Below are 12,153 nucleotides of genomic sequence, written 5' to 3'. Positions count from 1 at the left end.
CCAGATCTTCAGTGCTGTTACGGGCTTATTTAATTTTTGTCTTCCTTGTGCATAAAATCTGTGCATTCTAGTATGTGCAAGTAAAGATTTGTCATTTTAAAAGGATTTCTTTCTTTAAACTTAGTTTTTCTTGAAACCTAGCCTCATATTTAGTTCATCATTGGCTGTAAGAGGGAAAAAAAAGAGCAATCAGGTTGGAAGGAAATTAAATAGAAGTCAGAAGTAATTAAAGCTCAGAGTTGGCTGGTCACTTCTGAGAAGTGCAGATGACTACCTGTGTCCACATATGCAGTACATTTGTCTAAGTTACTGGTGTGTGAAAAGCAAGGAATGGAACAAAAGCTACTCTTGCTACCATAACCACAGCAGATGCTGCCTGATACCTGCTATAATACAGAAATAGACTCTCATGCTTGTACAGCAACCTCACCCTTTTTGTCCTGCCTTTTGTGCCCTTGATTTCAGACCTCTGACCTTGCACTTCCTCTGGCATCCTGTAACGAATAAATAGACAAGTCGGTGATCGTGTGAGACTCCCAAGTTGTTTACTAAAGAAGGTGACACTGGAGAGGTTGCTCAGAGATGCTCCATAGTTGGCACTTAAAAATTAGCTTTTCCTCCCAGATTTTAATTAATAGGCCCATACTTAAGATGGAATGTATTCGATTTGTGCACAGTGTAGATAATGTTGCACTACAAGATCCGTTATATACACAGCAATACAATTATCATTCTCTGCTGACAAATGTACCGTGATATTGATAAAAAAGTAGTAACTTCAATGTACATGTCAAAATCAGCCCAAATGGCTTATTAGAGATTGTTCAATGATCGTAAATATCCAACATTCAGCCTGTAATGTGCATTTGTACCATGGCAGATGAAGGTATAGGTCGAAGAATTAATTTAAAAATGTGATATCAAGTCTGTAGTGTTCGCTGAGGCTAAGCTACCTATGTGCAAGCCTTCATGCAGGCCTGGGGGGTCGGTGTCCCACTCCAGGGCCAAGCTGCAGAGAACCGATGACGTTCAGCTAGTTAAACCGCTTTAGGTGTCCCTGAGATCTCCTGGTTCTGGCCACAATCCTCCAGCTTACCCGTAATCACCTTCCCGTGTTTCCAAGCAGAGATCGTCCCCGTCCCAGCTCCCTCCCGCGCTGAGCCGAGGTGAGAGCAGAGCCACAGTGCAGACTTTGCCCACAGCAATGTGGCTGTGGGCCGGTTAACCCGAGTCTTTGATGAAAAAGCCTCTATCACATGAACACATTTGCTGATTTTGATGTATTTTTTTCTAAAGGAAAGGGAAATGGAGAGGCAGAGCCTCAGATAAATCCCGTTTCCTTGTCCGTTCCTCAGCTTTCTTACCCATATTTAGAAACACAAGGAAGCAAGTTGTGAAGAATCTATTTTGGAGACGTTCAAGATTAAAATAAACCCATTTCTACGGCTGTGGAGTTGGTGAGGATGTGGAAAGGCACAGGGCTGAAGTATCATAGAGTCACTTTCGTCGGAAGAGACCCTCAAGATCATGGAGCCCAAGCATTAAACCAACACTGTCACGAATCCATGTCCCTCAGAATCTCATCCACACATCTTTTAAACATCTCCAGCAATGGTAATTGAACCACTTAAGTACTGACACAGGCAGTGATGAGCACAAGAACCTGTCACAGCCTTCCTGGTGTGCTGCACCAAAGGCTTGAGCATCTCCTTGGGCATCAGCACCACGGCACTCAGCGAGCTGTGAGGAGGCCAGGAGGAGTCAACTTCTTCTCTTCATCTTCTTTCTCACGAGGACACGATCACAACAGCCCCCGTCCAAGGACTTGTGCGGCAGAAGGGGTTTTCTCACCCATGTCAGCAGAAGAGAGGCCAATATGGTTTTGGTTTATTTCCAAGTGGCTTGTAAGTGGAGAGAAAATGAAAGGTGTATTCAGTGGTGGCAGCAGCAGCATGATTTACTTTGGTGCTGAGTGTTTTGTTTGTTTTTTAAGGTCATCAGCTGCATGATCTCTTCACATAGCACTTTCAGTTGATTACTACTCTTTAGTGTTTTCCTGTTGGTCCTTTTCATCTTTCTTTTCTGCACTTTCTGCTATGTTTTTCCAATGCAGAGTAGTCAGGGCAAAGAGTTTACTCACTGGCTGTTTGTAGAGGCCCTGTGAGATCAGTACCAGCATCAGCTTCCTTAGAAGGACATGAATGAACCTCATACAGTTCCTCTGGAGGGAAAATTCCCACCTTTTAATTCAGATATGGCAGAGGAACACCTAAGAGATAAGTGTTTTATCTTCAGTAACCCTTCATGGATTTTAGCTGAGTTGATAATCAAGCCCATAAAGAGAAGAAATTCATGTCACTGATTTTCCTATGTAAGAGTACAAGTCCACAAAAAACCAATTGATTTCATTGCAAAAAGGAAAATACAATTAGCTTGCACCAACGTAATGATCCTCCTTTACAATCCCACTAAGCAGGAAGGTTGGATTACATCTGGGCAACAGTAAAAGTCCACCACAAAATTGACATCTACAAACTGTTGTGCAGGTATTGGAAACTATTGTACCACACTTAAACTGTGAGTTAAAACCAAGGTCTTGATAAAATACCACGGCATTTGAGTGCAGATACATGCAACATTGTCATCTACTTCACATTTTAAAAACAGTAGCTATACCCCAGTCACTTATATTTTTCTCCTCACTCAGTTGTACCTTGTTTCATTTCTTATATTGTATTGCAATACCACATAGTATTAAATGCTGATATTCGTCCTACTGCAGTTAAAAGCAAAGCTGTCATTGAGAACAGAACCCTTCAACAGTTTCCACATTTCACTTTAGAGGCATCAGCTTTTAAGTAAGAGGCTCCTTTTTAAGTCTATTGACTGGACACACACATAAAGCACTTTGGGCTGGAATCCCATACCCTCCTATTATGACTCAGCTGCCCTGTATTTGCAACTTGATTTTGTCAGATAAAAGAAAAAAATCATCATAGGGCAGACCAACTCACTGCTAATTGCAGTCTGAAGAAAATTAAGATGCTGTAATACACCATTATAGTCTCCACAATTCGTATTAGGCACCCAGATATGTTTCCCTAATTAATAGTTCCTTAGTGTCCAGATTAAAAATAGCTATTAAGAGCTCTGGGTAGATGATACAGCAGTATGAAATAGCATCGCACCTGTCTCCCTGTTGCAGCTTCCCAAGTGTAAGTAGGAGTCAAAATTTCCCTCCTCATTAAATAAAAACACTGATAGATAGTACATCACTTGGCACCTCCAAAGTGATGTACCTAAGACATACCATCTGCTACGGAATTGCAAAAACATAGCCTGAGAAAAGTGGGACATCAAGGTGGAGCTTAATTTTCTTTAGTCAGTTTTCTGTCTACCCTGGACTTGAGCAGGGATGGTGCAGGCTGGGCTTGTGATGCCTGTAACTGTAATGGCATTAAAAAAACCCTAACTAGCCAACCAAGGAAAACCCCACACCACTAAGGGATGGTGACTGGGAATGCAGTCATGTAGGAATAGGAAAATTTCAGTTTGCTGCTCTCAAGACAGACACATTTTTAATAACTGGGAAAACGTTACTTTTGGAGGTAGCATGAATCACAGTTTAGGATTCCCCTGTCCTGGTGAGTGCTCTCAGAACTCGATTACAAAGCCATATTTCCTTCTGCTTTTTCTTCACCTGGTTCCAGGAACATTTTGCGGTGTTACAAAGAGCACAGAGTCTGATTTGAGGCTCAGCCTCTGCTCTGAGGGCTGGGGGTGCTTTCTGAATGTGGGGAATTGAAGCTTGAGATTAAGGTGACCATAAATCTGAGAAGTAGGACAGAGAGAACACCACAGAAATGAGCAGACACCCAGCGCCCTTCCTTTCTGCACAGAGCCAGATTCAGACCTGTGCTTCAGGCTGAGAAACAGCCTGAGAAATCAAAGTGAATGAAAAAGAAAAGAAGACTCTTCCAGCTGCATTTGCTATGGCATTTTTTGGGCACCCTTTGTCAGCATTCTGGGCTCTGCGAGTCCCAGTCAGGTCCCCGAGAGCTGCAGACAGACACACAGGAACATTCCCATCTGCTCCCAGACAGCCCCAGTCTTCCAGACATCCAGCTGGAGACAGCGCTCTGCTCAGGTTGCCAAACAAATAGACAACTGGATAAAATCAGGGGGCAGAAGAAGTGGCTCAATTCAAAATAACAAGGTCTTCCTAGTTCAGCAACACGATTTCCAGCTCGTCAACCAGGGATGCAGCAGCAGGTCTGGCAGCACCAGCCACCACCACACAGGTCCAGGCAGCGTTACCTGCATCCCTCCTGAAGCCAGCACATTTTCCTTCAGTTGTTCAAACAAAAGACCTCTGGCATAGCACTCATCCCTCTCCACTTTAGCACACACATCTGCTCAGGAAAAACAACCCATCTCACTGATGTGCTGGTGGTTTTGGCACAGCTGCATTACACAAGAGATACTCACCTGGAGTCCTCAAAAAACAAACAGTCCTTTCCACTTCAAAATCCCCCAAGCAAAAAAATACCAAACAACCTCGATAGCTTACAGCATCCTAGTCCTCAAAGGCACCACTTCGTGCATTGCCTGTGAAACACACACTGTTATGCAAAGACAGGCTGTGCCTATGATCCTCACAGAAGAAACATCTCTACTCCGTCCCCAACCCCAGCCTCTGCAGGTCTTTTCAACTCCTCCATCAGCACCCAGGGTGTCCCCAGGCATAGTCACCCAGGAGATGAGCAGAACCACAGAGGTGGGACAATTTCCTGGAAGGCTGCCTGTACTAAGACCTTTCCCCAGTGCTGCAGGAGCTGATAGGAAGCACATAATTTCCATACCTTCTTTCCACACATCTCAGCTGGGTTTTCTCCACTCTTCCCATGCAGAAACACAACAAATTCACTGCTTTCACCTCCTCCCTTTTCTCCAGGCCTAAGACAAAGGCTGTTGTGAGATCACCTGAGTTAAATTAGCACAATTAAACAATGCTAAGCAGCTCTAGCAAATGCAACCCTGTTTTCTGCATTACTGAAGGCACAGTACATGGCTGTCAAATTACAGAGCAGGAGGATGATCTTTGGGACAACCATAGAACCAAAACCCCCACCCATGTGCTACCACTACATGTAAAGCTCCATCTCCTCATTTAAAGCGAATGCCCATTAATGTGCTGCCCCTTTTCACCTGACACACTTTTTAATTAGAGAACAGGTATGCAGGGGAGCTTTACACAAGGTGTTGATCTCCAGCAGCTGAAATCAGGGAATTTCTGCTGCTTGCTATGCAAGGATGGGTAGGATGAGGGTCATCATGTGGCGGATCAAGGCTTGCCAGAGCTGGTCACTGTTTCCTAATTATAGGAGAAGTGGCTTCTTAATATTGGCATCTGTTCTCTGTAAACAGAAGCATTTGATGGAGTCAGGTGTGAGCACATGTAACACTGGAGGGAAATGACATGGCAGGGCTGAACCTCCGCCTTCCTCTTCCTCAGGGACCTGTGGTCCATGTGAGGCGGGAAGCTGTTGAACTGGTCCTCTTGGGCCTTCCTCTCCTATCTTTGAGGGTAAACGAATGTATGAAGCACGGCATTTAAGCTCAGCGATAGCAAATATTCCAGGTTTTCAGCATAGGGAGAAGGTGGGAACTCTTAGCAGAGCTCCCTTTCTAGCGTCTGCAAAGTCAGAGGAGAAACAGAGTGCAAGAAAACACGCAAGCATTGTTAGTGAAGAAAAACAAGCATTTTTCTTCCATTTTGCTAACCCAGAATGTTACTTGTACTGTCGGTGAAGTTTGTTTTGAGTCTGACTATCCCTTTAAGAAAGGCTGTAAACACCAGAGACTTGTAATGAAATAACATTATTTATCAGTATTAAATATAGATAAACAAAAACGAGAAACAGACTTAATTGAAACCCTCTGTGAAATCTGGCTAATCAGTTTTCATTTCCAGGAGGCTTTAACTTATGTTATTTAATTTATTATTTATCTGTTCTATTTAGATTTTGCTTCTCAGCCCCAGTACAGGGCCTTGGGCAATTTAGAAACACTTGGTGAGAGGTTGGAAGTATCACCCCGACTTCAGCTGGGTCAGTACTTCACCTATATTTGAGTCTCACTAAGGCTTTGATAAGCTTAATGATCACACATGGGTTCTCCTAATTTCACTAGTGACGCTAATCTTGAATCCAGGCACATTACAGCGTATTTCCTGACCACCAAAGTGCTTTTCCTTTTGCACCCGGTTTTACCTCCATCCCATGCAAACACATTGCCATTTCGCTTTATTTCTTTAATTTATAGGCACCAAAGTTGCTGAATCAGGAAACGGAGGTTATAGCTGTTGAAGAAACGAATCCCGCATCGTGACAAACTGCTTTTTCGGCAGATTTTCTTGTGTTCCTCATTCTGAGTCATTGTCACACATTTTAAAGGCCAGAGTTACATATGAAGCTCTTGATGGTGAGAGCTGTGCCCTTTCTTGTGGTTTCTGCAGGCAGGCGGTTGCCGTCCTGTGTCTCTACTGGTTGCCTCTAGTTAACGATGCCTAATTTGCATCGCGGTGCTTCCTGTGTCACTGGAGCGTGCGACACTGCCCACTAGAACTGGAAGTGAAGTGGTTAAATTTGACTACGTTAATTGGATTCTAATTAGCCTGACAATGCTGCTCATCTCTGCTCACTGGGATTCCACCTTTTTGTGGGGAGGGATGGGAGAATTTGGGGGAAGAAGTAAAACTCAAGAAACCGAACAGATTAGATCTGGGTAGAACAGACTAAGCTTATGGTGTTTATCTACGGTAGCAATTGAGCGTCTCCTTCCTCAAAAGTAAACCTTAAAGTGCCTGTGACATTCGGTGTGGTGGCCAGGAAATTAGAGCATCATTATCTCAAAGAAAAACCCACTACTAAATCTATCCATTTAGGCAAGTATTTTCTGCTCCCTCCAATCCCCCAAACATGATCTACACAAATTTATCCTCACAATATACCTTTGAGATAAGGAAGGCAGTTTATCCCCGTTTTGCAGGCTGAGGGGCCTAAAACCCAGGGGGATTAAATGACTTGCCCAAAGTCGCAATGGAAAACGCTAGCGGGAGCAGAGAGGAGTCACGGATCCGCAGCGCTGCTCTCCAGCTTGACACAGGAACCCTACAATACTTAAGGAATTATTAAAATGTTAAATGAATTGAAATGAAAGGCTCTGTCCAGAGCTGGAGTCATCATTTGGATTATTCTCTCAGTTCTTTGAAAAATACACAAATGTGGCCGTATTATGAATGCAATTACAGCCAACGGAGAATTCTCAAATGAAGGGCAAATCAAAAGGAAACCATCTATGTTTTATATTTCTGTGGTCTCTTCCATCTCACCAGTGATAGAGAGCATGGCTGCGCATACATATCTGAAACATATGTTGATTTTTGTGCTTGTCAGCTAGTTAGGCTCTGGGGGAATTCTCCCCCAGTGATAGAGCAAGAAGGAGGGTGAGCAGCCCATGGGCTTTAAAATCTTCTGTTCCTCTTGCCCTTGTCCTCTTCCACCCACCCTCGTCCTCCTTCCACGCCTGGAGTTTCCGCCCTGTTCCTCACCGAGAACAATCAGGAGCAAATTGTTCGGGATGGAGTGAGACGGGCACAGATGTGACCACCTGCTGCATGTGCCTTTCTTTCTCATGGGCTTTTAAAAAGACACTTCATATTTTAAAAAGGAGGAGGAAGAGCCAGTGGCCTTTGGTGTTGCTCAGCACCGACACAGCTGGAGCTGCCCGGGGGTGGAAGGGTGTTATTTTTTACAGGTTGGCAACCAGGCGCTTGTTGCAATGATATACTTTCTTTTTTTTTTCTCTCTTTTCTTTTTTTCCAGAGCTTGCCTGAGTGTAGATGTGCCAACACGGGTTCCGGTTTTACCACAGCTAATTCTCTTATTTCAAAGAGAGGAAATATCCTCGGACAAATCTGCTTTGTCAAGGTTGAAAACGTTCCACACCACAGATGGTGACCATAAGGTGCAAGTGAGTTTTCAGCTGAACCGGTGACACCCTACCCATTTGCTTCACTGCTGAAGATTTTAAAACTAGTTTTTGTTATGAGAAGCTGAGCAAGATACTTCTCTCCAAATGTCTCTTCCTCCTGTTAGCTCCTCGCTTCCATATTCATGGCACTCCTGCTGCTACTAGCACTACCATGCGTAGCACCTACCGCAAATTGTCCAGTTCCCGGTGTTAGGATGGCAGTTCCCTTTGGTTTTTGAAAAATTCATTAAGCGAGGGGGTGGAAGGGGCAGCAGAGTCCTGTTATGGTCCAGAACCTATTGTAGGAGGTTTTTTCCCCAGGTGTGCTCCTGAGCCATGGCTTGCTGGGGTTCTAACCAGATGAGCACCTCGACTTTTATGCAAGAAGCCAGTGGTTGCATTTAGATGATCGGCAGCGTTGCAGCACGAAGAAATTCTGCAGGCAGGGATGTTGTCATGGGGAGTTTCCCAGCAATAGCTTGGGGATTTTCAGGCCCTTCTAACAGTGTGGGCTCAACAGGACCTCGACGGGAGTGGCGATGGCAGCTTACAATAATTGGTACTGTGCTTCTCTGATTCCTCTTAGCTCAGGGGTTTTATGTTAATATGAGAGAACCCACCTGTGGTTGGCGGCCTCAGTAGCTGTATCTAATTTTTGACTTTTGTAAATTCCCCGATTTCGTTGTGATGCCTCTGTTGCTATTTTACACTTCTCGTTTCTCCCTGACTAATTCCTTCCACAAAGAAAAATGAAGTTTAAGGGGCGTGGGTATAAACATTAGCTTACTCTAGATACAACAACAAAAATACAGGTCTAAAAGGAAACCTGATTCTTTCTCTTGGAAACTAAAACAAAGACTAGGAGTGGCTAGGTCTGTCCTCCCCGAGAAGCTCGCCTGCCTTTTCCTTGCTTTTCTTTAACTAGCTGACTTCAGGAAGGGGTTGATAGCAGAAGGGCAGCAGACTGGGGACATAAATTATTTCGACTTTGTAAGGAAGTGGTGTTAAGTATTAAATGTGCTTTGGGGCAGCTCCTGCAATTCCTCACCCTCCTCGTTTGTGGTCCATCTTTTTAGAGTGAAAAGCTATATATACATCATGTTGGCATAATTCATGCTCCTTCTTTTCCTCGTTTTGGGGCTAAATTCAATAGAAGTGCATGCAGATTCCCAGATCAGAGCTGCTACATGGCTCCCCCAAAGAGAAGCCCGGTACATATGTGTCCTTCTTATCTCCCTCACTGCTATCCTAGCAGCAGCCCCAGCTATTTCTTCACCTCTGATGTGCCTCCATACCACTGTGCCTCCAGACCATCCACCCCTCCCTGCTTTGCTCCATCTCCCTTTGGCTTCTTCTCTCACCAGTGACATTCCCGTCCCAGCACGTCAAACCATCTACCTCTTCTCCTGCCACTTTCTAACACAGCTTCAACCTGTCGCTGCTTTCCTCTGGATCCCACAACATCCCTTGTGTTGACTGCACAGAGCATAAGCTGTTTGACTTCTCTTTCAAGACCTACCTTCGCATTACCTCTCACTTTCATTTATCTGTCACCTTTATATTCCGTTTCCAAGCTCTCCCTTCAGACCTTCACTACTCTGCCCCTCAAATCTGTGCTTCGTTACGGTGCTTGTAAAGGACTTGACAATAATTGGGTCATTCCTATCACACTGACCCGTCTCGTTGCCTTCTGATGTCACTTGCTCTGGCTTTATCCAGTGTTCTGCTTTATCACTGTACCTTAACATGTACCTGAGGGTTTTGGAAGCTGTATGTGTGATGCTATTATGGAAGGAGAATGACATGAATATGAGAGTCACCAGATGTTCACAAGCAGCTCACAGTACCAAAAGCTGGGCCTGACTCTTTACAGGTCTTTTTCCGACGGCTTCAGTGGAAGCAACACTCAGTATTTTTCTCCCTGGTGCTCCCGTAAATTATAGCAACCCCACCTGAGTCCTCTGCTTGTCAAATGCTCCATTCCTGCCAGATCAACAGCAAATTTTTAGCTTATTCGAGGCCCGCCTTCTTCAAGTCCACAGACACGATCTGCTTAGTGGAAAGAAGATGGTCTCGGTGCATACTCAAAATAACCATATTAACATAAACTGTGAAAGTATTGTAAATAGGTGCTTCCACTCCTTGAGACACACAAACTATTTGCCATTCCTTATGCAGCATGTAATTTAAATATTTTAAAACTTGAAATAAATTACTGATAATAAAATTCAACAGTGTAATACTTCTTTGAATATTTTAAATCAGATATAAATTGTTCAATGAAGTTGATCTAGTCTTAACATACTTTTCAAGAGATTTAATAGTGCATAATTTAAATGTATGATACCCTTCTGGTATATTGTATGGTATATTACATAGATTTAAATAGTCCTGGTTGGGATGAAGGTTTCATAGCTCAGTGTCTCTGTATTTTGACAGATACATCTGATGGTCCAGCAATACTTTCTGTGTGCTTCTCAACATGAAGGAAGCTTAATTTCTACATAGCAATTTTTGTCTGGCATAGTAGTGCATGTTGAGCACGTTCTTCCAACATACGTTTGTGACAATTTTGAAGACACTTTGACATGGGGAGAAGAATTAAATCTATATCCGATATATGTTACTAAAAACAATGTTAGTGCCATCTTTTGGGCAAGATTTTAAAACACATAAGTCAAGAAATGTGATGGTCTAATTCTGCAGTAAACATTCTCGAGACCATTTGTACAGCTTGTGTTTTGCAAGTGAACATGCTTGAGACAAATGAAAAAGCTTTATGGCACTTCTGCAGTGATGCTATTTGGGGTTGCAGAGCAGTCAGACAATACTGAAAAGCAGGACTTTTTAATAGTGTGTGGTGGTGTCACTACTTCCAACTTCTGACTCATCAGTAAATATTTCATATTACTCAAGTGGAGGATTTTTTCCAGTAACTTGATGTTCTGAATGAGTTTGTAGTGAAATGCTGAGCCAATGTTAACTCTGAATAAAACAACAGCTTTGATAGCATCTCCGTTCATTCAGTTTTTCCCTTTCCCTCACATACTCTTCAGCTCATCACAAACTTATTCCTCGAGACTATCGGTTCTCTTGAACACTGAACAGATCACACATGCCAAATAATGGTATTTCAGCTGTAAACCAGAGCTATCTCTGTGGACGATGAGAAGAAAAATTTGGAATATCCTATAATTTCTAGAGTTGGTCTTAGAAAATGGACCATCTTAGGCAAAAATAACCAGCACTGATGCTTGTTACCTCAGTCTGTTGTTGTCTAAAACTTACACCATACGTTTGATACCAATGCACAGAACTTGTTTATTCAGGGTGTAAGAACAAAAAGTGGATTTTCAGTTAAGCTTCATTTAAGATCTTATAGCTGGTTTGGATTTTGTTTTATTGGCTTCAATTAATGTACATATATATATATTTTATGTCTACGCAACTCAGGAGTCAAACAGCTCAGTCTGTTTATTTAAGAGATTGCATCATCACGCATCTGACGAATGCACTCGCTGCATTTACAGCATCATTGCGTGGAGTGCATTTATTTGAACTTTCTACCATGTACACGGGATCACACATTCGGATAAACACAGCTGTGTTTACTTCAGGCTGCACAACTCCAGATTGTAGATATATGTCTGGAGCCAGTGGACTACACAGGATTCTCAAACTCCATTATTTGTCAACCAAACATCAAAAATACGTCGATGGCTCTTATCTCATTTAGAGCTGGGTAAAGATATAAAAGGAGACCTTTTCATTATGTGCTTCAAAATAGTATAATATTTGCTGAGTACTTTATTGGATAAAAATCCAAGCTTTGTTAGGAATGAATATCCATACTCCCATTTGGCTGGACACGTACACATGGATATCTCCATTTGTGTCTTGAAGTTACAAACCACTCATTTGATGTCAGTCTTATCACCCTAAAATTATGATGGGTTGTTCGCTAAGGCTCTGGTTTTGCTTTTACTATTCAGGCAAGTAACGTTGCTCGTGTGAATTGAAGTCAGTTGTTTAATGACTTCACTGTTTGCAAATTTGAGCCTGAAGATGTTTCTTTATTTGCAATATGAATGAGCAAACCTGTTCTTAACAGGGAAAGAA

At 42.9% G+C, this 12,153-nt stretch overlaps 1 long non-coding RNA gene across 3 annotated transcripts in view; it reads left to right on the top strand.

The window, feature by feature from the left end:
* Nucleotides 1-12,153, top strand: part of LOC139828390 (uncharacterized) — a 30,784-nt gene that overhangs the window by 15,399 nt on the left and 3,232 nt on the right. For all 3 annotated transcript variants that reach the window (XR_011739929.1, XR_011739930.1, XR_011739928.1), the window contains exon 5: nt 7,887-8,034. This is a non-coding gene — a long non-coding RNA (uncharacterized lncRNA). The remainder of the gene's footprint in view (nt 1-7,886; nt 8,035-12,153) is intronic.

This window comes from Patagioenas fasciata, chromosome 7 (assembly GCF_037038585.1).
Source record: "Patagioenas fasciata isolate bPatFas1 chromosome 7, bPatFas1.hap1, whole genome shotgun sequence".
In the NCBI taxonomy this organism is placed as follows: Eukaryota; Metazoa; Chordata; class Aves; order Columbiformes; family Columbidae; genus Patagioenas; species Patagioenas fasciata.
This window is presented reverse-complemented; position numbering and strand designations above follow the sequence as displayed.